Source organism: Megalobrama amblycephala, linkage group LG22 (assembly GCF_018812025.1).
Source record: "Megalobrama amblycephala isolate DHTTF-2021 linkage group LG22, ASM1881202v1, whole genome shotgun sequence".
NCBI classification, from domain to species: Eukaryota; Metazoa; Chordata; class Actinopteri; order Cypriniformes; family Xenocyprididae; genus Megalobrama; species Megalobrama amblycephala.
The window spans coordinates 28,923,291-28,949,969 of NC_063065.1; the positions used below are offsets into that span (position 1 = coordinate 28,923,291).

Below are 26,679 nucleotides of genomic sequence, written 5' to 3' on the forward strand. Positions count from 1 at the left end.
TTATAATAAGCTGATTTTTGATGGTATTCAGCATTTTGTTGTTCATGTGATCAATCGTTGTAGAATACTACCAACACAGTTTAATGAGAAATTGTTTTATATGAGGTGGTAATTTCACATGAATTCGTACTATGTGATTCATATGCAAACATATAATTTTTTTTAGAAAAGGAAGCATGAACCTAGCCTGTAAGATGTACAAATTCATACAAATTAGCCACCAACTTTCCAAAATGCAAATGATGAATGAATTGAATTACCATGTGAGTCTGTTGATGCTACTGTGTGAAGGAGTTGTCTATTTCATTATGTTTCACATACTATTTAAAAAAAAAAAAAAAAAGTTGGATTTTGGCATTAATAGTATATATTTCACAGTTTGCAGTCTGTCCAAGCGTAGTCTGTGGGTTAGTGAAAACATGGCCTTTCTACACCCACATGTTGTTTCTTGATGCAAGGTTGTCATGTGTTTTGAATAAAGAGAGCCAGTGTTTATGATAAACTACTAGATGTCAAGATATTCCACATTTGTTTCCAAATCCCTTTAGCCGAGAGAGGGAAAGAAGGCAGAGGTTGCCTTCACTTTTGAGCTTCTGTTTTTCTTAATTGTTATTGTGTAATTGTTATTATCACATCTGCATGTGTTTTGATTTCATTTCATCAAGCTTGGGAAAGGCCAGGAACATTGACTGATTATTACTAGTGATGCACTGGAATTTCAGTGACCGAAAAATAATTTTTGGTTTCGGCTGGAACTGTTTTGTACGGCGGGAAAGGTGAAAGGGGAAAGTGTTATGTGTTTTGACCGTCAGTGTCTATTTTGTGCACACATTGTGGATAAGCTACAACAGGTAAACATGTCAGCTGTGTGGACACTAGAGCTGGGTTGACATAATCGATTTCTTGAATTTAACTGATCTTCATTGTGATGAACTGAGATCATTTAGTCTAGACAAAAATTCACTAAATATTACTTGTAGCTTGACTACCATCCAGCAATTACAATAAGCTTTGTGCTTTGTTACTTTTGATATGAAACAAAGTCTGAGCTTTCAAATTCTGTCAATTTTATAATGGAATTCAAACAGTAAATGTGGTTTTGACACTCTTTAATGGCACAATATGTAAGATTTTTGGATTAAAATATCCAAAAACCACTAGAATGGTGGTATATATTTTGTTGACTTGTGTGTTTAAATTATCCCAAAGGCAATTTTACAACAACAAATTGAAACATAATTATATCATTATATCAAATATATAATATCAAGCTGATATAAAAACGGCGTTATGTGCAATTTAAATGTTTATATACAAGTTTAATGAATTAATTGATTATTGAATTTTTTTTTTTTTTGGTTTTGGTTTTGGTGTTTCGGTAAGAAAAATAATTTCAGTGCATCACTAATGATTACCTCTTCCTCTAATTTTCCTTCGGCTGATGACAGCGTGAGTCTCTGTTATCTCTCAGTTTGACTCATCAGATTCGGACCAACTCATGCTAAATAAATCTTTTTGTTCTCTAGGAATCATCCAGGAAAAGCATCATGATACTGTCATAGCAATGGAATTTGGGAAGTTTGCTCTTGTTCGACCCTGACTAGCACATTGTGAATAATGGCTAATCTCAGTTCCACACAAGAGAGTTTGTCCCTCTGGTGTGTTTATAATCGTAGTTTGTTCATTAGCTTCGCTGCTAATGTTGTGAAGCCCTGATAAATGGTGTTTAGCCAGAAAGCTAATTAGCCCATCCGATCCTGCTGGGCTCTGGTGACATCTCACTGCCTGCAGCAGCTTTTGTTCCTAGTGATTTATAATCGTCCTCTCAGCACGACCGCAATTGATAATCCATGTTAGCTCAATTAGTAAACGGCACACTCTGGCTACACATGCACTGTGACTGCTTGGCCAAATCCATACTAGCCATTAGCATTAACATCTTAAGTAGACCTACGTGTTTGGATTTGAGAGCAGAGGATATTGTCATTGATACATGAAAGCACACCCTGCCAAACCATATGTAGTGCTGAATAAAACACCACAGTGACCAGTCCTGGCCAGTCTTGAAGACATTAACTTTTATCAATATATATTTTAATAGCACCCTTACCAAAAAGCATGCTGGTAGCTTTGTACAGTGATGGTGTTAGATGATGATACTAAGGTACTGAATAATAACCATATTCATATAACATGTTATTGACATGGAACACAGGAAGCATAGTAGTTAAAGACAAAATAAAGTAAATTCATTTTGTTATACACTACTGTTCAAATGTTTGGGATCAGTAAGATTTTTTTTTTAAATAATTTGTATAATGTTATAAAAGATTTCTATTTCAAATAAATGTGGTTCTTGTAAACTTTTTATTGTTTTCTGTGGAAGCTTGTTTCCGTCACTAAATTAAAAATTAAAAATAATTTTTTCTCAGAATTGTTTTTCTTGCAATTCTGACTTTATTACATGCAACTACGAGTTTATAAAGTCAGAATTGTAAGATATAAACTCACAATTCTGAGAAAAATGTCAGTCTTTTTTCTCTCACAATTGGACATTATAACACAATTGCAGTTTATTTATTATATAACACAATTATAACAGTTTATATCTCGCAATTCTGACTTTATATCACAATTCTGACCTTATATCTCACAATTCTGACTTTATATCTCGCAATTCTGACTTTATATCTCACAATTCTGACTTTATATCTCACAATTCTGATTTTATAACTCACAATTCTGACTTTATATCTCACAATTCTGACTTTATAACTCTCAATTCTGACTTTATATCACAATTCTGACCTTATATCTCACAATTCTGACTTTATAACTCTCAATTCTGACTTTATATCACAATTCTGACTTTATATCTCACAATTCTGACTTTATATCTCACAATTCTGACTTTATAACTCACAATTCTGACTTTATAATTTGCAATTCTGACTTTATATCACAATTCTGACTTTATATCTCACAATTCTGACTTTATATCACAATTCTGACCTTATATCTCACAATTCTGACTTTATAACTCTCAATTCTGACTTTATATCACAATTCTGACTTTATATCACAATTCTGACCTTATATCTCACAATTCTGACTTTATAACTCTCAATTCTGACTTTATATCACAATTCTGACTTTATATCTCACAATTCTGACTTTATAACTCTCAATTCTGACTTTATATCACAATTCTGACTTTATATCTCACAATTCTGACTTTATAACTCACAATTCTGACTTTATATCTCACAATTCTGACTTTATAATTTGCAATTCTGACTTTATATCACAATTCTGACCTTATATCTCACAATTCTGACTTTATAACTCTCAATTCTGACTTTATATCACAATTCTGACTTTATATCACAGTTTTGACTTTATATCTCACAATTCTGACTTTATAACTCTCAATTCTGACTTTATATCTCACAATTCTGACTTTATAACTCTCAATTCTGACTTTATATCTCACAATTCTGACTTTATATCACAGTTTTGACTTTATATCACAGTTCTGACTTTATATTCACAATTCTGACTTTATATCTCACAATTCTGACTTTATAACTCGCAATTCTGACTTTATATCACAATCTCTTAATTCACAATGACTTTATATCTCACAATTCACAATTCTGACTTTATATCTCACAATTCTGACTTTATAACTCTTTATATCAATTCTGCAATTCTGACTTTATATCTCACAATTCTGACTTTATATCACAATCACAATTCTGACTTTATAACTCTCAATTCTGACTTTATATCACAATTCTGACTTTATATCACAGTTTTGACCTTATATCTGCAATTGCTCAGAATTGTGAGATAAAATCTGACTTTATAACTCTCAATTCTGACTTTATATCACAATTCTGACTTTATATCAAACAATTCTGACTTTATATCTCACAATTCTGACTTTATAACTCTCAATTCTGACTTTATATCACAATTCTGACTTTATATCACAGTTTTGACTTTATATCACAGTTTATATCTCACAATTCTGACTTTATATCTCACAATTCTGACTTTATAACTCACAATTGACTTTATATGACTTTATCTGACTTTATATCACAATTCTGACCTTATATCTCACAATTCTGACTTTATAACTCTCAATTCTGACTTTATATCACAGTTCTGACTATATCACATAATTCTTACTGTATATCATGCAATTGCGATCAGAATTGTGAGATAAAAAGTATGTTCTGACTTTATAACTCGCAATTCTGACTTTATATCGCAATTCTGACTTTATAACTCGCAATTCTGACTTTATATCTCACAATTCTGACTTTATATCTCACAATTCTGACTTTATATCACTGACTTTATTCTGACTTTATAACTCGCAATTCTGACTTTATATCGCAATTCTGACTTTATATCAAACAATTCTGACTTTATATCTCACAATTCTGACTTTATAACTCTCAATTCTGACTTTATATCACTCAATTCTGACTTTATATCACAATTCTGACCTTATATCTCACAATTCTGACTTTATAACTCTCAATTCTGACTTTATATCTCACAATTCTGACTTTATATCACAGTCACAATTCTGACTTTATATCTCACAATTCTGACTTTATAACTCACAATTCTGACTTTATATCTCACAATTCTGACGTTATATCTCACAATTCTGACTTTATAACTCTCAATTCTGACTATATCACATAATTCTTACTGTATATCATGCAATTGCGAGAAAAAGAGTCAGAATTGTGAGATAAAAAGTATGTTCTGACTTTATAACTCGCAATTCTGACTTTATAACTCGCAATTCTGACTTTATAACTCGCAATTCTGACTTTATATTGCAATTCTGACTTTATAACTCGCAATTCTGACTTTATATCTCACAATTCTGACTTTATAACTCTCAATTCTGACTTTATATCACAATTCTGACTTTATATCTCACAATTCTGACTTTATAACTCTCAATTCTGACTTTATAACTCTCAATTTTGACTATATCACATAATTCTTACTGTATATCATGCAATTGCGAGAAAAAGAGTCAGAATTGTGAGATAAAAAGTATTTTTAAATGTTTTATTTCATTTCACAATTCTGTTTTCAACATTGATAATAATCATAAATGTTTCTTGAACAGCAAATCATCATATTAGAATGATTTCTGAAGGATCATGTGACATTGAAGACTGGAGTAATGATGCTGAAAATTCAGCTTTGATCACAGGAATAAATTACATTTTACAATGCATATATTTATTAAAATGTTTCTATTTTAACACTACTTGTCACGTGGTTCTTTGCAGATGTACTACAAAAATATTATGGTTTTGCTTCCAAAATGGTGTGACTGTTCATTATGTTTACAGAGTGAATCAGTTGATGTCGTTCTTTGTCGGGTTCATGCAGTGATCTGCCGCAGAGCAGCTGTAAAGGCAGCAAAGCATACAGGCTTGTGTGTGTCTTGAGAGCTGGTGCTCATCTTGGGAGGGTTGAGCTTTTTATTCGCTGGGTGCCATGGTAACATCTCTGCCAGGACTCAGTCAGACGTCTACATCTGTGGCACTGCTGTGTGAGAAACCGCTGAGAGCCACGTAACACCCTTCCTCCTCCTTCACACCCTCAACATCCCTCTCACGCTTTCATCATCTGTCTTTGTTGACATGCAGACGACATATTTCAGTGCTCCATGCATTCCATTCTTGAATATTGTGAATCTTGCATCATCTCTTTTGTTGTTTTTTCTATTTTTACATCGTCTCTCTCTTTCTCGCTGATGTCTGTCCTGTACCCTTCTAGATTTTTCCACTCACTGCTTTGGGGTCCTCTGAGAATCTGTGCACTTTCTGTCATGCGTTTCTCATGACTGAGGATTAGATTTGAATATTATTTCTGCAATACGCTGTGCACACGGTGAACCATAAATAGCTTTGTGTCTTTGTGTTTATGTCGCATGTTCATGGCTTATTTTATGTCCTTGGCCTTGTGTGATTCAATGAACCTAAACTTTATTTTTTTTTGTATGTTTTTGCAGCCAATATTATTCAGTTTCTGGTAATATGTTGCTAACACAAAAACAGAGAAGTGCTTTACAGATCAGGGCTCCAGACTGCGACCAAATGGTTGCCTTTTGCGAACTTTTTTTCATGCCTGCGTGACTAAATTTTGCATTCTGCGATGCGCCACGCATTATGTAATCATGTTGGAAAAGTCACGCGTGACGTGGAAGGAAGTACCGTGGTAGGGCGAAAAACTCTCATTTTCACCTCCAACTTCAAAATCGTCCAACATCGTTGTTTTACCTTTTTTTTTTGTAAAGGCTGTTTGACTTAGTCTTTGCATGTTCGCTTTGTAAACACTTGCTCAGTACTTTCTCCTACGTCACGTGTGACCTTTCCACCGTGATTACGTAATGCATGGCACATTGCAGAGCTAGTGCTAGATGAGCGTTTGTGGTTAAAAAGTATAAAAATGTTATTTTTTTTTTTTTTTTATATATATAAAAAATGAACAATCATTTCGCTAGTTAAGACCCTTATTCCTCGTCTGGGATCTTGTGGAGCCCTTTGAAGCTGCAATGAAACTGTAATTTGGACCTTCAACCTGTTGAACCCTGGTGAAGTCCACTATATGGGGAAAAATCCTGGAATGTTTTCCTCAAAAACCTTAATTTCTTTTCGACAGAAGAAAGACAATTATCATGGATGACATGGGGGTGAGTAAATTATCAGGAAAGTTTACCTCTGAAGTGAACTAATCACAATGGGGCGGTTTCCCGGACAGGGTTTAAATTAAGCCAGGATAGGCCTTAATCCAGAATAGTTAATCGTGGCTTAAAAAATGGCTTTCTGAAACACAGATTAAGTACGGATTACTAAAACCTGGACTATGGAGTCCTGAATTAAAATAAACTAGATTAAATTAAACCAACTGTGCTAATCTGAATTAGCATGAGAGAGGTTGCCTGTAAAACATGGAATGTACCAAGAAAATCTTAAAATTCCAAGGAACTGAGAAGCAAATCCAAGGAAAACAATGGCAGCAAAAAAGACTCCAATATACAAATCCGATTCCAAAAAAGTTGGGACACTGTACAAATTGTGAATAAAAACAGAATGCAATGATGTGGAAGTTTCAAATTTCAATATTTTATTCAGAATACAACATAGATGACATATCAAATGTTTAAACTGAGAAAATGTATCATTTTAAGGGAAAAATAAGTTGATTTTAAATTTCATGGCATCAACACATCTCAAAAAAGTTGGGACAAGGCCATGTTTACCACCGTGTGGCATCCCCTCTTCTTTTTATAACAGTCTGCAAACGTCTGGGGACTGAGGAGACAAGTTGCTCAAGTTTAGGAATAGGAATGTTGTCCCATTCTTGTCTAATACAGGCTTCTAGTTGCTCAACTGTCTTAGGTCTTCTTTGTCGCATCTTCCTCTTTATGATGCGCCAAATGTTTTCTATGGGTGAAAGATCTGGACTGCAGGCTGGCCATGATGTTGTAATTGATGCAGTATGTGGTCTGGCATTGTCATGTTGGAAAATGCAAGGTCTTCCCTGAAAGAGACGACGTCTGGATGGGAGCATATGTTGTTCTAGAACTTGGATATACCTTTCAGCATTGATGGTGCCTTTCCAGATGTGTAAGCTGCCCATGCCACACGCACTCATGCAACCCCATACCGTCAGAGATGCAGGCTTCTGAACTGAGTGCTGATAACAACTTGGGTTGTCCTTGTCCTCTTTAGTCCAGATGACATGGCATCCCAGTTTTCCAAAAAGAACTTCACATTTTGAAGTTCTGACCACAGAACAGTTTTCCACTTTGCCACAATACATTTAACTTTTCTGGCCTCTTATTGCTACCTGTCCCAACTTTTTTGGAATATGTAGCTCTCATGAAATCCAAAATGAGCCAATATTTGGCATGACATTTCAAAATGTTTCACTTTCAACATTTGATATGTTATCTATATTCTATTGTGAATAAAATATAAGTTTATGAGATTTGTAAATTATTGCTTTCCTTTTTTATTCACAATTTGTACAGTGTCCCAACTTTTTTGGAATCGGGTTTGTAACAACTTAAATAAAAAATGAGACATTTATTTTAAAGCAAGCAAAATATATCAGCTGTGAAAAATGCCTGGAAATCTGTTGGTAATGAATTCTTTTTAAACAATTAAAAACAATTATAATAATTCTATGATTATTAACGCTTTTGTTTTGTCCTTTAGCAACAAACTAAACGTAACTATTTACACATGCAATAATCAGTGTTGGCAGTCTAGAAATGATACTGGTTTGATCCAAAGCACTGTCATAGTGGTTGATTCATTATATAAAAAAGGCAATTCTTGTTAGCAGGTCCTCAACCCAAACACAAGCTCTACACTTCACCACAACGGTATCTCCAAAAAAACACACTAACATAAAAACTTTTACATAATAGAACATTAAACTACGGAAGAGGATTAGGGCCAAGCAATAATAAAAAAATAAAACCATCTCGAGATTAAAGTTGTTAAATTTCTAGAAAAAACTCGAGAAAAAGTCGAAATAAAATGTTAAATTACGAGAATAAACTCGTTAAATTACGAGAAAAACTCATTAAATTACGAGAATAAACTCGTTAAATTTACGAGAAAAAAGTCGAGATAAAATGTACGAGAATAAACTCATTAAATTACGAGAATAAACTCGTTAAATTTCGAGAACAAATTCGTTCAATTATGAGAAAAATGTCTTTAAATTACGAGAAAAAAGTCGTTAAATTTCGAGAAAAAGGTCGAGATAAAATGTTGAAAATAAACTCGTTAAAGTACTCATTAAATTACGAGAAAAAAGTCGTTAAATTACGAGAACAAATTTGTTAATTTAATGACTTTATTCTCAACATTTTATTTCGACTTTTTTCTCTAAATTTAACGACATTTTTCTCATAATTGAACGAATTTGTTCTCGAAATTTAACACGTTTTTTTTCTCGTAATTTAACGAGTTTATTCTCAACATTTTATCTCGACTTTTTCTTGAAATTTAACAAGTTTTTTCTCATAATTTAATGACTTTATTCTCAACATTTTATCTCAACTTTTTTCTCGAAATGTAAAGATTTTTTTTCTCGAAATTTAACAACTTTAATCTCGAGATGGTTTTATTTTTTTATTATTGCTTGGCCCTAATCCTCTTCCGTATTAAAGAGTAAGAAGTCTCTCCATATTCTCATATTTCTAAAAAATGCATAAAATTCAACATTTTGACATTTTGACTTTTTCAACAATTACTTTCTCACTTCAGCCCGGTGCAAAGCATGATGGGAAGTGAAAGTCCTGTTTGATTGGGATACTTGACTGAAACATGTTATTTCAAAATGAAAACATAATAGTTCTATACAAAATAAATTGTTTAATTTAAATAAATCAAAATAATTTTTAAAAAAAAAAAAAAAAAAAAAAAAAAAAAATTTAATTTAATTTAATATATATATATATATATATATATATATATATATATATATATATATATATACACACACGCCACACACACACACACACACACATCACACAGTTTACCAATATCGTATATATCCAAGTAATACATGTGTCTTCTTTGAAACACAACGTTAATCGAAGTTAAACTTGCTCCTGGTTTAATTTAAGCCTCAGTTTAGTCCTGGAGTCGCTCTATTCTTCCTCCAGGAAATCATCTTATTAAACTCTGGACTATACTAAGTCTAGGACTATTTTAAACCATGACAGAGAAAGCAGATTTCTGTTAATCTGGTTTAAAGGGCCATTTTATTCTAGGACTAGACTTAATCTCTGTCCGGGAAACCACCCCAGTTAGTTTAAAAGCACTATAAACTGTCGTCTTTAGCAAAAGTAAAATAATTTTTTCATACTTACATTGTTTGATTCCTAAATGCACTTTTTTTTGTGATTTTAATTGATTTACTGTAGACAAAATAGTATCGAATTTTAATATTTGCCTTTTATCGGTTAACATAAAAATAATAATCAGCTAATCGGTAGTTATCCTGAGTTTAAAGTAAGTTTGACTTCAAAGTTCAGTCCCCCAAGCTGCAGTGTTTTTCTCAGGACTTCCCAGTCTGTCATCTTCATTCTTCACATGAAAATAGACTCCTGGAAGCTGCTTAAGCCCTGAGAGCCTGTTTCGAGCCTGTGAAATATGCCCAGTGCTGTTGCTCCCTTTAGGAAGTTTCTCCGTTTATGGACTTTACAGACTGTCGCTCTGTCATTCAACCTGGAGGTCCTTCTGTTAGTGGCTGGACCTGGATGGATAAATGTTTTTCCAGGTGTCATCATGTCACCGTGAGCCCCCCCTGCCTGAAGGCTGTCCACATTCCTGCCTGCTTATGCTCAGGCCTTGGATTCCGGATGTGACTTTCCATGATTAATATACTGTAGTTATATTCTTTAGGCCTGCTGAAAAGACCAGCCTCATGGCCCAATATAGTTTATGACAGCAGGAAACGTACCCTACTGTTCGAAATTTTGAGGTCAGAAAGTATTTGTTTGACCGTAAACACTTTTTATTTAAAATTTTCTATTTTAAATAATTGTTGTTTTTTTGTACATTTCTATTTAGCTTTATTAAGCTGTTTGCAATATTGAAAATAATCAGAAATGTTTCTTGAGCAGCAAATCACCATATTAGAATGATTTCTGAAGGATCATGTGACACTGAAGATTGGAGTAATGATGCTGAAAATACATTCACATAGAAAACAGTTCTTTTAAATTGTAATAATATCTCACATTTCTACTGTTTACTGTATTTTTGATCACATTTAGCCTTGGTGAGCAGAAGAGACTTCTTTCCAAAACATTAAAAAATCTTACCAACTCCATGCGGTTTAAACAGTAGTGTACAGCTCATCCAGCGTAGTATGATTCCCAAACAAATGATTCTAATGAATTGATTCTTTTTTTTAGTGAACCAAACACATACAACCAAACCAAAGTAGTGTGAATCCTGAACAAATGACTCTTTTTAGTGAATCAAAAACATACTGCATCACTAAAGTAGTGTGAATCCTGAACAAATGACTCTTTTTAGTGAATCAAAAACATACTGCATCACTAAAGTAGTGTGATTCCTGAACAAATGACTCTTTTTAGTGAATCAAAAACAGACAGCACGACCAAAGTAGTGTGAATCCTGAACAAATGACTCTTTTTAGTGAATCAAAAACAGACAGCATGACTAAAGTAGTGTGAATCCTGAACAAATGACTCTTTTTAGTGAATCAAAAACATACACATGACCAAAGTAGTGTGAATCCTGAACAAATGACTCTTTTTAGTGAATCAAAAACATACTGCATCACTAAAGTAGTGTGATTCCTGAACAAATGACTCTTTTTAGTGAATCAAAAACAGACAGCACGACCAAAGTAGTGTGAATCCTGAACAAATGACTCTTTTTAGTGAATCAAAAACAGACAGCATGACTAAAGTAGTGTGAATCCTGAACAAATGACTCTTTTTAGTGAATCAAAAACATACACATGACCAAAGTAGTGTGAATCCTGAACAAATGACTCTTTTTAGTGAATCAAAAACATACACATGACCAAAGTAGTGTGAATCCTGAACAAATGACTCTTTTTAGTGAATCAAAAACCGACAGCACGACCAAAGTAGTGTGAATCCTGAACAAATGACTCTTTTTAGTGAATCAAAAACCGACAGCATGACCAAAGTAGTGTGATTCCTGAACAAATGACTCTTTTTAGTGAATTATAGACATACTGCATGACTAAAGTAATGTGAATCCTGAACAAATAACTCTTTTTAGTGAATCAAAAACCATAGCTTGCACCCAAGTTTGTATAAGATGTTTAATGTTTAAGAGGAACTGGAAAATTCATAAATCTTGACTCACCAACAAGAATCCATGATCCAAGAATGTCAGTCAGTCAATGAATTAGTCAGTCAGTCAGTTAAACCTGTATGAATTCATTCAGTACTTATTTGATTCATATTGATGTTCCTAAATTTTTCCTTCATTTTTTGACTAGGAAGTAGTTGATGTTTTGGTAACACTTTACAGTAAGATCTCATTTTTAACATTAATGCATGAAATAACATGAACTAACAATGAGCAATATATTCTTACAGCATTCATTAATTAACCTTGTTAATATTAGTTAATGAAAATGTTCATGTTACTTCACAGTGCTTTAGCTAATGTTATCAAATGCAACTTTTGATCTTAAAAATGTATTGGTAGTAGTTTACTACGATCTAAGATCAATGAATGCTGTAGAAGAGTTGTTCATTGTTAGTTCATATCAACTAATGACACCTTATTATAATGTGTTAACAGTGTTTCTCATAAGGTGTGTGTGTGTGTGTGTGTGTGTGTGTGTTTGCACGCTGATTACTGATATCCAGTTTTTCTAGTTCTCTAGGTAGCAGCTAGTTTGACTGGTTATGGCTCCATTTTAAAGAAGCCTCTGTTCTTGTATGTGTTTTAATTTCCTGTCACCGTCTCTCATCACCGTCTCCTGCTCGTCACAGTCCACACAAGCTCAAATATATGTCAGGACGTGCCGAATATTTACGCTTGAAACCTTTGAAATGTTGGACTGAATAATGCATTGTGCTTCTGTTCTTTGAAGAAGCGTCCAAAACACATCTGCACACAATCACAAACTCATACACACACTGAACGCCTGAAGCGTTTGGTTGTTTCATGCCTTCTGATGCATTTTCATTGTTAAATGTACAGAACGAGTTTCACATTAAGGCCCGAAACACTCTATGCAAAAGCTTCTGCCTCTGCAAGATCAGTGTCATATGAGATGTTATGTTCCTGTCATATTTTGAATATGTTAAATATTCACACTTGCATTGGTCACGTTTGTGCTTGCATACTTATGAAGAGCTTGCTTCTGTGCAAATCCATGCCAAGTGTGCATTAGCTGCCTGTCACATGACATGTTCAATATGACTTTGTACCCATGTTCATCTTGAAACAGAAACTTCAGGGCCGAACGAGCTCCTGTCCTTTGAGATGTTCTCACGCAGGCTAGGTTTGTAACTGCTCATCCCTGCTGTAATTGTGTTAAATCAATCAGCTCAGATGAAGGAGAGTTTCAGCAGGGCAGCGCTCTGTCATTTATCAGGAAACACTCAGCTTGACTTTAATGCCATTAATTGGCCAGAACTGCACTAATGTAACCTGTGTGGCTGATGGGAACTTTTAGTCTTTTGACAGTGAGATTTTGGTTCTTTTTAGTAGTGTTGCTACTATTTTCAACCCCCACATTTGTATTAATGTAAATATCTAAATTAAACTAAATTAATTAATTTTGTAATAATTTAGCTTAATTGATGCATTTTAATTCTTATACAATGTATATATTTTATTTTGTAAAGCTGCATTTATTTGATCACAAATACAGTAATAGCAGTAATATTGTGAAATATTATTACAATTTAAAATAGCTGTTTTCTATGTGGATACATTGTAAAATGTAATTTATTTCTGTGATCAAAGCTGAATTTTCAGCATCATTACTCCAGTCTTCAGTGTCAGAAATCATTCTTATATGCTGTTTTGCTGCTCAAGAAACATTTCTGATTATTATCAGTGTTGAAAACAGTTGTGCTGCTTCAGAAGTTTGTGTAAACCATGACACTTTTTCTGGATTCTTTGATCAATACAAAGTTCAAACATCATTTATTTAAAATAGATTTGTTTTGCAAGAATTTAGAAGTCATTTTTAATCAATTTAATGGGCCCTTGCTGAATAAAAGTATTAATTTCTAAATTCCAGCTGTCTTTCTGACCCCAAATGATTGAACGAATAGTGTATGTGTACTTTTTTTGTTTTGTTTTGGGTAATAATAATAATAATGATTTTTTTCATTAAGTACTAAAAATTCAGCAGAACACAGAAGAAGATATTTTGGTAGCCAAATAGTTTTAGTTACCATTGACTTCATGTTTTATTTATTTATTTACTATATATGTTAACATTACATTAACAATACATTACAATACACAATACATTTGTTACAGTATTTATTGATCTTTTTTTGTTAGGTAATAAAAATCCATGTTAGTTCACAGTGCATTAAAGGTGCCCTAGAATTAAAAATTGAATTTATCTTGGCATAGTTGAATAACAAGAGTTCAGTACATGGAAATGACATACAGTGAGTCTCAAACTCCATTGTTTCCTCCTCCTTATATAAATCTCATTTGTTTAAAAGACCTCCGAAGAACAGACGAATCTTAACAAAACACCGACTGTTAAGTAACAGTCGGGATCATTAATATGTACGCCCCCAATATTTGCATATGCCAGCTCATGTTCAAGGCATTAGACAAGGGCAGCCAGTATTAACGTCTGGATCTGTGCACAGCTGAATCATCAGACTAGGTAAGCAAGCAAGAACAATAGCGAAAAATGGCAGATGGAGCAATAATAACTGACATGATCCATGATAACATGATATTTTTAGTGATATTTGTGAATTGTCTTTCTAAATGTTTCATTAGCATGTTGCTAATGTACTGTTAAATGTGGTTAAAGTTACCATCGTTTCTTACTGTATTCATGGAGACGGAGTCGTCGTTATTTTCATTTTTTAAACACTTGCAGTCTGTATAATTCATAAACACAACTTCATTCTTCATAAATCTCTCCAACAGTGTGTAATGTTAGCTTTAGCCACGGAGCACTATCAAACTCATTCAGAATCAAATATAAACATCCAAATAAATACTGTACTTACGCGATTAGACATGTTGCACGACGAACACTTTGTAAAGATCCATTTTGAGGGTAATATTAGCTGTGTGAACTTTGTTTATGCACTGTTTAAGGCAAGCACGAGCTCCGTGGGCGGGGAGCGTGAGCATTTAAAGGGGCCGCAGCCTAAATCGGCTCATATTTAATGATGCCCCAAAATAGGCAGTTAAAAAAATTAATTAAAAAAAATCTATGGGGTATTTTGAGCTGAAACTTCACAGACACATTCAGGGGACACCTTAGACTTATATTACATCTTTTAAAAAGACGTTCTAGGGCACCTTTAACTAATGTTAATAAATACAACTCTTGATTTTAATAATGTATTAGTAGGGATACGAAGGAGTGGAAAATTTCCAGAATTTCCAGAAACTTTCCAGGATTTTTGGAAAGTTTCTGGAAGTTTACTGGAAATTTTCCAACCCTTTGCTTCCCTGTGTATTAGTAAATGTTGAAATGAACATTATTATTTCAAATACACTGTTTGGAAGTTAGTCGGGCTGACACCAACAACAAACGTGTAACCAATCAGCATTGGGGGCGTATGAAGGAGAGAGAATGAACAGGAGAGAGATTTGAAAATAATAATTATAAAAAAAAAAAAAAATTCAGAACGAGAGATGGGACACAATACAAAACAGCTCAACAGAATATCACTGGAATGAAGGTTTATGACTGGGCAAGTGCTTTAGGACCGCGTTTATATTAGAAAAGCTTTCCAGTGCTGGAGAGAGCTAAGGGGGAAGGCCTGAAAACAGACATGGAGGCTGCTTCTCATGGTTTTGATTGTCTGGAGCTGCTGTGCTGTTAGCGACTAACATCGAACACTTTGTATTTACTCTTGTGTACTGTACGTTCATTTTTTTGTGCTTCCTTGTTCGTTCATCAACTGCGCTTTAGTTTTCATGAAGCATTTTGTTGCGCGTCAGCTGTGATAAACAGACATCCGCTCTCGCATTGCGTGTGTAACAGAGGCCAGATAGTGAGAGTTGAACAGGTAAACCACTGTGAGGTGTTTAGAGTCATTGTTAGTGCACTCGCCATGCATGCCAGCAGCAGCGATCAGGCCGGGGTTTGATACCGACTCGGAGCAGGGTGGTTAGGATTGGAGTGTGAGTTTTGGAGGTGGAGCAATGAAGAGAGGGGTGGGTTTGTTTGGGTTGATTTCAAATATCAACAATGTATATACTTACCGCACCTTTAACTAAGATTAAAGGGTTAGTTCACCCAAAAATGAAAATTCTGTCATTTATTACTCACCCTCATGCCGTTCCACACCCGTAAGACCTTCGTTAATCTTCAGAACACAAATTAAGATATTTCAGTTGAAATCCGATGGCTCCGTGAGGTCTTCATAGGGAGCAATGGACACTTCCTCTAACAAGATTCATAAAGGTACTAAAAACATATTTAAATCAGTTCATGTGAGTACAGTGGTTCAATATTAATATTATAAAGCGATGAGAATATTTTTGGAGCGCCAAAAAAACAAAATAACGACTTATTTAGTGTTGGCCGATTTCAAAACACTGCTTCATGAAGCATCGGAGCATAATGAATCAGCGTGTCAAATCTTCTGTTCGGAGCGCCAAAGTCATGTGATTTCAGCCGTTGGCAGTTTGACACGCGATCTGAATCATGATTCGATACACTGATTCATTTGTGCTCCGAATCTTCCTGAAGCAGTGTTTTGAAATCGGCCATCACTAAATAAGTCGTTATTTTGTTTTTTTTGGCGCACCAAAAATATTCTCGTCACTTTATAATATTAATATTGAACCACTGTACTCACATGAACCGATTTAAATATGTTTTTAGTACCTTTATGGATCTTGAGAGAGAAAGTGTCCATTGCTCCCTATGGAGGCCTCACGGAGCCATCGGATTTCAACTAAAATATCTTAATTTGTGTTCTGAAGATAACGAAGGTCTTACGGGTGTGAAACGGCATGAGGGTGAGTAATAAATGACAGAATTTTCATTTTTGGGTGAACTAACCCTTTAATAAATGATGTAGAAGTATTGTTCATTCTTAGTTCATGTTTACTAAAGTAGTTAAACAGAAAAAAGTGTCTGGCCGCAAAAAAGACTCTTGAGTGTGCGGCCAGCCACTTTTTTCTGTTTTGCTCAAGTTTATCTTTTTTGGTTCTATGCACCTGAAGGAAACAAGAATTTTTCAACTGTGAGCACAACAACTTTCTCTGAACTAAAGTAGTTAACTAATGAAACCTTATTGTAAAGTGTTAACATTACACATTGAATTGCAATTGGATACCGTTGCTGCACAATGTTAATGGCACTTTTTGTAAGAACTCAAAATAAGTGATTTTGAAAATAGCACTAAATGTTTTTTAACATGACGTATGGCCCATGAGACGTTTGAGATGAATTTATACGTCTGGCTTTTAATGAAAATCCAGTATCTGTCTGTCATTTTCTGAGGATTATTTTCAGTGATGATGATGATAATGAGGATAATAATTCCCTGTCATTATACAGTTCCTCATAACACTGCTGTGTGTGTGTGTGTGTGTGTGTGTGTGTGTGTGTGTGTGTGTGTGAGAGAGAGAAGAGAGACAGAGAGTGTGTGTGTGTATGTGGGTAAAGCGTGGCTCTATGCCAGACCGGTGTCACAGAATCCGCTATGATTTATCACCCAAGATGAGTCACAGTGCTTCAAACACGGGCGTCTGGCCTTGCTTTACTGGGATCTGCCAGACAGATGACACACACACATGCTTTTTCTGCACTTTTACTTTTTATATGTGTTTAAAGGAAAGCATCTCTATTATTTCTGCTCATATTTAGGGTTAAATTTGTGAACAAACGCCTGGCTTTTCAGCATGACCTTTTTTTTTGGCCTTTTATAACTTGATGGTGATCATGCTCTATAAGCACCTGTCTCTCTGTCTGCTCTTCCACTCTTGTGATCTTAAAGGTAATGAAGCGTTTTATAACACAGACACACACGCTTTATCTGTGGCTTGAGTGGGTAAGACAGTCGTTTGGAGAAATTGGATTTCTCACCCGATTGCTTTGTGAAGTGGCCATTATGTGTTGTCGTGGTGATAAGAGAGAGCGCTGTGTCATGTGACGTGTATTGTTGAGGAAGAATAGAGGCATGAACCGGGCTATAAAACGCGTCTCCCTGTATAAAAACTAGATGTCACACACAAACACGCATGTATGCATACATAAGCTAACACGCTGTGAGAGGGCATCTCTGCTTCAGATAGTACATTCAAGGGAAACTGTGTCAAAAGGTAATTTCTCACACAATTAAAAATATAATATGGTGACATATCACTGAAATTGTTCAAATATGAAGTTTTCTGTCTTCTATTGTATGTAGCTGGTTATCTTTACTGCTTTTATGGTGTCAGTCTTGTGATTTAGAAATGGAATTGCTGACCTCTAGTGGTTAGAAGCCTTCATGAAAATTTGCAACCTATACACAGAAAAACTACTGTTAAAATTTAATAATTTCTATAAAAATTATCATTTTCTTTAACTGACATTGAAGTATTAAAGCATATTTAACTACATTTAAATCAAAATGTTCAGCATGACAAGAAAAGTATTGATTTACTTTATTCTTTATACTAATTTATATTTATTTTAATCAAAATGCATATCAATAAGAAAAGAGTAGCTACACACACACACACACACACACACACACACACACACACACACACACACACACACACACACACGTGCATCAAAAAAATAAAAAATAAATTAATTATATTAAATGTTAAGTAGTAAATAAAGAAAACCTGTTTTTTTTTCATGCATTGATATTATCATAACATTTTTGCTACTAGTAAAATTATTATTTACATTTATGCACATATTTAAATGTATATTTGTATTTATATTTTATGGCAGATATATATTTTAAATCTACAATTATGCAAAATCAAAATCAGCAGAAAACAGAAAATATGCAAGTAATAATATAAGCATAAATAAAGTAAATAAATGTTTAGAAGTAAATTAACTAAATTATATTTTTTCATGCATTCATATTATAATAAAATGATTGCTAGTAGTAAAGATTTTTATATATATATATATATATATATATATATATATATATATATATATATATATATATATATATATATATATATATATATATATATATATGTATATATGTATATATATATATATATATATATATATATATATATATATATGTATATATGTGTGTGTGTGCAGTATATATTATATTATATTATATGCCAGTTGTATATTTTAAATATACAATTATGCATAAAATTAGCAGGAAAAAAAAAAAAAAAAAAAATCAGTTTATTTCATTTGTCACTGATTGTTCTTGTCAGTGTTAATTATCACTCCCGTATGCACATGCTTAGATGTCCTGGTTACTGGAGTGCTGGTGTCACACTGAAAGTGCTCCCTCTCAGTGGGGGGACATGATTCAAGGAGACGTTCAGATGCATGTCAGGAAGGGTTACTGCGATAACAAGTAAAGTAGTGACTACCCAGCTGTCGCACACTGGCCTCAGCAGACCACCAGAGGGCCGCAGGGTCAGTGTTACTGTATGTACCGTCATCAGACATGTGACAAGAGGCTGACCTAAAGCAATATACAGCAGGGGCTCAAGAAATACAACAAATGTGAAGGGACACATATGCACACACAGAAGCATTCACATGTGTGTACAAGTACAGTCTTATTATGGTGCAGTCTGAGTATATCAGGTTCTATAAACTCTAACAAATTGTTTAGAGGAAATAAAAATTCTGTTATTTAATCACCCTCATGTCATTCCCAACCTGTATGACATTCTTTCTTTTGTGGAACATAAGCCAATGGTAACTAAAACTATTTGGCTACCAAAATCATTACCAAAATCACAAGTCAGAATTGTGAGATATGAAGACAGAAATTTTGTGATATAAAGTCAGAAATGCGTGATATAAAGTCAGAATTGCGTGATATAAAGTAAGAATTGTGTTATAAAATCAGAATTGTGAGTTATAAAGTCAGAATTGCCAGTTATAAAGTCAGTCGCATGATATAAAGTCAGAATTGTGAGATATAAAGTCAGAATTGTGTGATATAAAGTTATACAAAGTCAGAGTTGTGTTATAAAATCAGAATTGTGAGTTATAAAGTCAGAATTGTGAGTTATAAAGTCAGTCGCATGTTATAAAGTCAGAATTGGCAGTTATAAAGTCAGTCGCATGATATAAAGTCAGAATTGTGAGATTGCGAGTAATAAAGTCAGAATTGCCAGTTATAAAGTCAGAGTTGTGTAAAAGTCAGAATTGTGAGTTATAAAGTCAGTCGCATGATTTAAAGTCAGAATTGCGAGATATAAAGTCAGAATTGCCAGTTATAAAGTCAGTCGCATGATATAAAGTCAGAATTGTGAGATATAAAGTCAGAATTGCGAGATATAAAGTCAGAATTGCCAGTTATAAAGTCAGAATTATAAAGTCAGTCGATAAAGTCAGTGTTATAAAGTCAGAATTGGATATAAAGTCAGTCATATATAAAGTCAGAATTGTCAGTTATAAAGTCAGAGTGTGTATAAAGTCAGAATTGTGATATAAAGTCAGATGATATAAAGTCAGAATTGCCAGTTATAAAGTCAGTTAGTTGATATAAAGTCAGAATTGCCATATATAAAGTCAGAATTGTGAGTTATAAAGTCAGTATATAAAAGTCAGAATTGCGAGATATAAAGTCAGAATTGCCAGTTATAAAGTCAGTTGTATAAAGTCAGAATTGTGAGTATAAGTCAGAATTGCGAGTATAAAGTCAGAATTGTGTCAGAGTTGTGTTATAAAGTCAGAATTGCAGTCGCAGATATAAAGTCAGAATTGTGAGATATAAAGTCAGAATTGTTATAAAGTCAGAATTGCCAGTTATAAAGTCAGAGTTGTGTTATAAAGTCAGAATTGTTAGTTATAAAGTCAGTCGCATGATATAAAGTCAGAATTGTGTGATATAAAGTCAGAATTGCCAGTTATAAATTCAGAGTTGTGTTATAAAGTCAGAATTGTGAGTTATAAAGTCAGTCGCATGATATAAAGTCAGAATTGCCAGTTATAAAGTCAGTTGCATGATATAAAGTCAGAATTGCCAGTTATAAAGTCAGTCGCATGTTATAAAGTCAGAATTGCTAGTTATAAAGTCAGTTGCATGATATAAAGTCAGAATTGCGAGATATAAAGTCAGAATTGCGAGATATAAAGTCAGAATTGCCAGTTATAAAGTCAGAGTTGTGTTATAAAGTCAGAATTGTGAGTTATAAAGTCAGAATTGCGAGATATAAAGTCAGAATTGCCAGTTATAAAGTCAGAGTTGTGTTATAAAGTCAGAATTGTTAGTTATAAATTCAGTCGCATGATATAAAGTCATAATTGCGAGATATAAAGTCATAATTGCCAGTTATAAAGTCAGTCGCATGATATAAAGTCAGAATTGTGAGATATAAAGTCAGAATTGCCAGTTATAAAGTCAGAGTTGTTATAAAGTCAGAATTGTGAGTTATAAAGTCAGTCGCATGTTATAAAGTCAGAATTGCCAGTTATAAAATCAGTTGCATGATATAAAGTCAGAATTGCGAGATATAAAGTCAGAATTGCCAGTTATAAAGTCAGAGTTGTGTTATAAAGTCAGAATTGTGAGTTATAAAGTCAGAATTGCGAGATATAAAGTCAGAATTGCCAGTTATAAAGTCAGAGTTGTGTTATAAAGTCAGAATTGTGAGTTATAAAGTCAGAATTGCCAGTTATAAAGTCAGAGTTGTGTTATAAAGTCAGAATTGTGAGTTATAAAGTCATAATTGCGAGATATAAAGTCATAATTGCCAGTTATAAAGTCAGTCGCATGATATAAAGTCAGAATTGCGAGATATAAAGTCAGAATTGCCAGTTACAAAGTCAGAGTTGTGTTATAAAGTCAGAATTGTGAGTTATAAAGTCAGTCGCATGTTATAAAGTCAGAATTGCCAGTTATAAAGTCAGTTGCATGATATAAAGTCAGAATTGCGAGATATAAAGTCAGAATTGCCAGTTATAAAGTCAGTCGCATGATATAAAGTCAGAATTGTGTGATAGAAAGTCAGAATTGCCAGTTATAAAGTCAGAGTTGTGTTATAAAGTCAGAATTGTGAGTTATAAAGTCAGTTGCATGATATAAAGTCAGAATTGCGAGATATAAAGTCAGAATTGCCAGTTATAAAGTCAGTCGCATGATATAAAGTCAGAATTGTGTGATATAAAGTCAGAATTGCCAGTTATAAAGTCAGAATTGCGAGATATAAAGTCAGAATTGCCAGTTATAAAGTCAGAGTTGTGTTATAAAGTCAGAATTGTGAGTTATAAAGTCAGTCGCATGATATAAAGTCAGAATTGCCAGTTATAAAGTCAGTCGCATGTTATAAAGTCAGAATTGCTAGTTATAAAGTCAGTTGCATGATATAAAGTCAGAATTGCGAGATATAAAGTCAGAATTGCGAGATATAAAGTCAGAATTGCCAGTTATAAAGTCAGAGTTGTGTTATAAAGTCAGAATTGTGAGTTATAAAGTCAGAATTGCGAGATATAAAGTCAGAATTGCCAGTTATAAAGTCAGAGTTGTGTTATAAAGTCAGAATTGTTAGTTATAAAGTCAGTCGCATGATATAAAGTCAGAATTGCGAGATATAAAGTCAGAATTGCCAGTTATAAAGTCAGTCGCATGATATAAAGTCAGAATTGTGAGATATAAAGTCAGAATTGCCAGTTATAAAGTCAGAGTTGTGTTATAAAGTCAGAATTGTTAGTTATAAAGTCAGTCGCATGATATAAAGTCAGAATTGCGAGATATAAAGTCAGAATTGCCAGTTATAAAGTATAAAGTCAGAATTGCCAGTTATAAAGTCATGATATAAAGTCAGAATAAAGTGTGAGTTATAAAGTCAGAATTGTCAGAATTGCGAGATATAAAGTCAGAATTGCCAGTTATAAAGTCAGAGTTGTGTTATAAAGTCAGAATTGTGAGTTATAAAGTCAGTCGCATGTTATAAAGTCAGAATTGCCAGTTATAAAGTCAGTCGCATGATATAAAGTCAGAATTGTGAGATATAAAGTCAGAATTGTGAGATAAAGTCAGAATTGCAGTTATAAAGTCAGAGTTGTGTTATAAAGTCAGAATTGTGAGTTATAAAGTCAGTCGCATGATATAAAGTCAGAATTGCGAGATATAAAGTCAGAATTGCCAGTTACAAAGTCAGAGTTGTGTTATAAAGTCAGAATTGTGAGTTATAAAGTCAGTCGCATGTTATAAAGTCAGAATTGCCAGTTATAAAGTCAGTTGCATGATATAAAGTCAGAATTGCGAGATATAAAGTCAGAAAAGTCAGAATGCCAGTTATAAAGTCAGTCGCATGATATAAAGTCAGAATTGTATGATATAAAGTCAGAATTGCCAGTTATAAAGTCAGAGTTGTGTTATAAAGTCAGAATTGTGAGTTATAAAGTCAGTTGCATGATATAAAGTCAGAATTACGAGATATAAAGTCAGAATTGCCAGTTATAAAGTCAGTCGCATGATATAAAGTCAGAATTGTGAGTTATAAAGTCAGAATTGCGAGATATAAAGTCAGAATTGCCAGTTATAAAGTCAGAGTTGTGTTATAAAGTCAGAATTGTTAGTTATAAAGTCAGTCGCATGATATAAAGTCAGAATTGTATGATATAAAGTCAGAATTGCCAGTTATAAAGTCAGAGTTGTGTTATAAAGTCAGAATTGTGAGTTATAAAGTCAGTTGCATGATATAAAGTCAGAATTACGAGATATAAAGTCAGAATTGCCAGTTATAAAGTCAGTCGCATGATATAAAGTCAGAATTGTGAGTTATAAAGTCAGAATTGCGAGATATAAAGTCAGAATTGCCAGTTATAAAGTCAGAGTTGTGTTATAAAGTCAGAATTGTGAGTTATAAAGTCAGTCGCATGTTATAACGTCAGAATTGCCAGTTATAAAGTCAGTCGCATGATATAAAGTCAGAATTGTGAGATATAAAGTCAGAATTGCGAGATATAAAGTCAGAATTGCCAGTTATAAAGTCAGAGTTGTGTTATAAAGTCAGAATTGTGAGTTATAAAGTCAGTCGCATGATATAAAGTCAGAATTGCGAGATATAAAGTCAGAATTGCCAGTTACAAAGTCAGAGTTGTGTTATAAAGTCAGAATTGTGAGTTATAAAGTCAGTCGCATGTTATAAAGTCAGAATTGCCAGTTATAAAGTCAGTTGCATGATATAAAGTCAGAATTGCGAGATATAAAGTCAGAATTGCCAGTTATAAAGTCAGAGTTGTGTTATAAAGTCAGAATTGCCAGTTATAAAGTCAGAGTTGTGTTATAAAGTCAGAATTGCGAGATATAAAGTCAGAATTGTGTGATATAAAGTCAGAATTGCCAGTTATAAAGTCAGAATTGCATGATATAAAGAGAAACTCGCAATTCTGACTTTTTTTTTTCTCAGAATTGTGACTTTATATTACAAAATTCTGAAAAAAATGTCTGAATTGTGAGATACAAAGTGGCAATCATCCTTTTTTTTTTTTTTTTTATTCCGTGGCGGAAACAAGCTTCCATAATGGGGACTGGAGATGTTATACTCCAGAAAACAACCTAAAAAGTGCCACTCTTTCACAAGCAATACTATTGTATGGCTTTAAAAAATTGAAATTTAGTGCAAGTCATCTGCACTACTTTATGATGCCTTTTTTGTCCTTTTTGTCCCCATCCACTATCATTAAATGGAAAACAGAAGCTTTCACATTCTGCGAAAAGTCATACAAATTTAGAAACATCATGAGAGTGAGGAAAATGATGTCAGAATTTTACATTTGAGGGTAAACGATCCCCTTTTAATACATGGACACCACAAAATGGTGTTAACATAAGTGTCCACTAGATGGCAGTATCAACACTGAAATGACATCGGGGGTCTGAGGTTGTTATTGACATGCCTGATCATAGTGTTGTGACAACTATATTAGCTTTCTGATTGGCTCCTCAGTGCAAAAGCCATCACCATGGAAACAGACCCATCACATGCTGCCAGGTAAATCTGACAGTTTCTAAATGGGCTACTAACTGTTGCCTCCATCTTACTGACCATTGTGTGTGTGTGGGAATGAAAGATTTTCCATGTACTCCTGAGAGCAAGTAGAGTCCATTCAGAATGAACACACACACACAGAGTGTTCGGAGAGCTCTTCAAAGGGGTCGAGTCTTCAGAGGAGAGGCTTGTTCATCTCATTTGTCATTTAGTCAATACAGCACACTCTCTGATCAATGCCGAGACTGGCGCCTCACAATCAGAGTCGATACGTGACCTTACTTTCTCTCCCTCCGCCCGCTTTCCTTTCAAAGCACTTCTCACTTCAGTTTCAAGGATACTGTGAAGAATATAGAGACACAAGTGAGGACAAAGTGTTGGAACACAGAAAGACTGGGTGAAATGTGCCTCCATTCTTGCTTTTAACCTTGAGGGTGTGCCAATGGTTTTTCAGTTAGTCTACACTTGTTTGAGTAGTTGAAGTTTAATGTTTCCCTCCCCTTACAAGAGTTTTTGATGCAGATCATTAGCAAACAACACTAATAAGTGACTAACTAACTATACAATTTTGGTGGAAGCTGGTACCATGGTACATTTTTGTAAGTTTTATGCAATTTTGTGATCATTGATTCATCTATATAATCTAATTTGCTTTTGATAGTTTGTGTTTCTATCTCTGCATACTAATTAAGGCTATGCTATAGCTAGTTATCCATTTAGCAGTAAAACAACAGTGCTATTTTAGTATTATTTATATACTGTTATATTATTTATGAACTTTTTGAATCTTTTTGAATCAGTGTAAAGTGTGCGCACCGCCGGATTTTTTGTACACGCAGGTCGCACATGCACATTTAATTTTTTTGCAGTAATTAGTTTATCCACAAGGTGGCAACCGTGCCCTGGGGGAGTCGATTCACAAGAAAACCTGCATAAACAGAACAGACCGGAACGCATGCAAGCTACAGCGATGATGGAGGCCTATATAGACAAGAGATTGTGTGAAGAGGTTAGAAAGTGCTCTCATTTGTACAACTCTAGCATGAAAGAATACAAAGATGTTTTCATGGGTTGTAACTCGTGGTGAGAGACTGCTCAAAACTGCGCATGCGTCGAACGCCTTTATACACGGACGAGTCGAATGAAGTATACTTTGCAAGTCAGTTCGACTGCAAAAAACAAAGTATATTATTTTATTTTATTTTTCAGCTTTATTTGAAAACTATTTTAATTTAACATTTTTTTTAGTTATAATAACTGGACTGTTGGATCATGAAGACAGAAACTGATGAAATGAAAGAGTTCAGTGAAGAAACTGAAAGTTAAAAGGAGAGTGACAAGATTTTTGAAGAGTTTTAAAGATCTGTTTTATTGAATGAAACTTAAAATTCACACCATTGACTGTTTTCAAGATGTGATTAAAAAATAAATAAATTAATTAATGTGTGATGCAACGAGTTCCAAGCAACAAGTAATTCATATGTCCACACTGAAACAAAAATGCTGCATGATGCAATCATGACCAATCAGAGCATATTTGATGGTAAATATATGGTTATGGTTATATGAAGCAGGATCCCAACTAATAGGTTATGTAAATGTTAGGATAAAAACATTCATAGACTTGCTAAATGTTTTCATAACGTAGGGAAAAAATATTCTTAGAACAACATTCTTGCAATGTTTAATGATGTTATTAATATTTGATGAACGTTCACATGATGTCAGCAAAAAATTTTCTTAGAAAAACATTCTTGGAACA

At 33.7% G+C, this 26,679-nt stretch overlaps 1 protein-coding gene across 2 annotated transcripts in view; it reads left to right on the top strand.

Moving 5' to 3' along the window:
- Positions 1-26,679, top strand: part of pard3aa (par-3 family cell polarity regulator alpha, a) — a 299,284-nt gene that overhangs the window by 66,931 nt on the left and 205,674 nt on the right. The window lies entirely within an intron of this gene.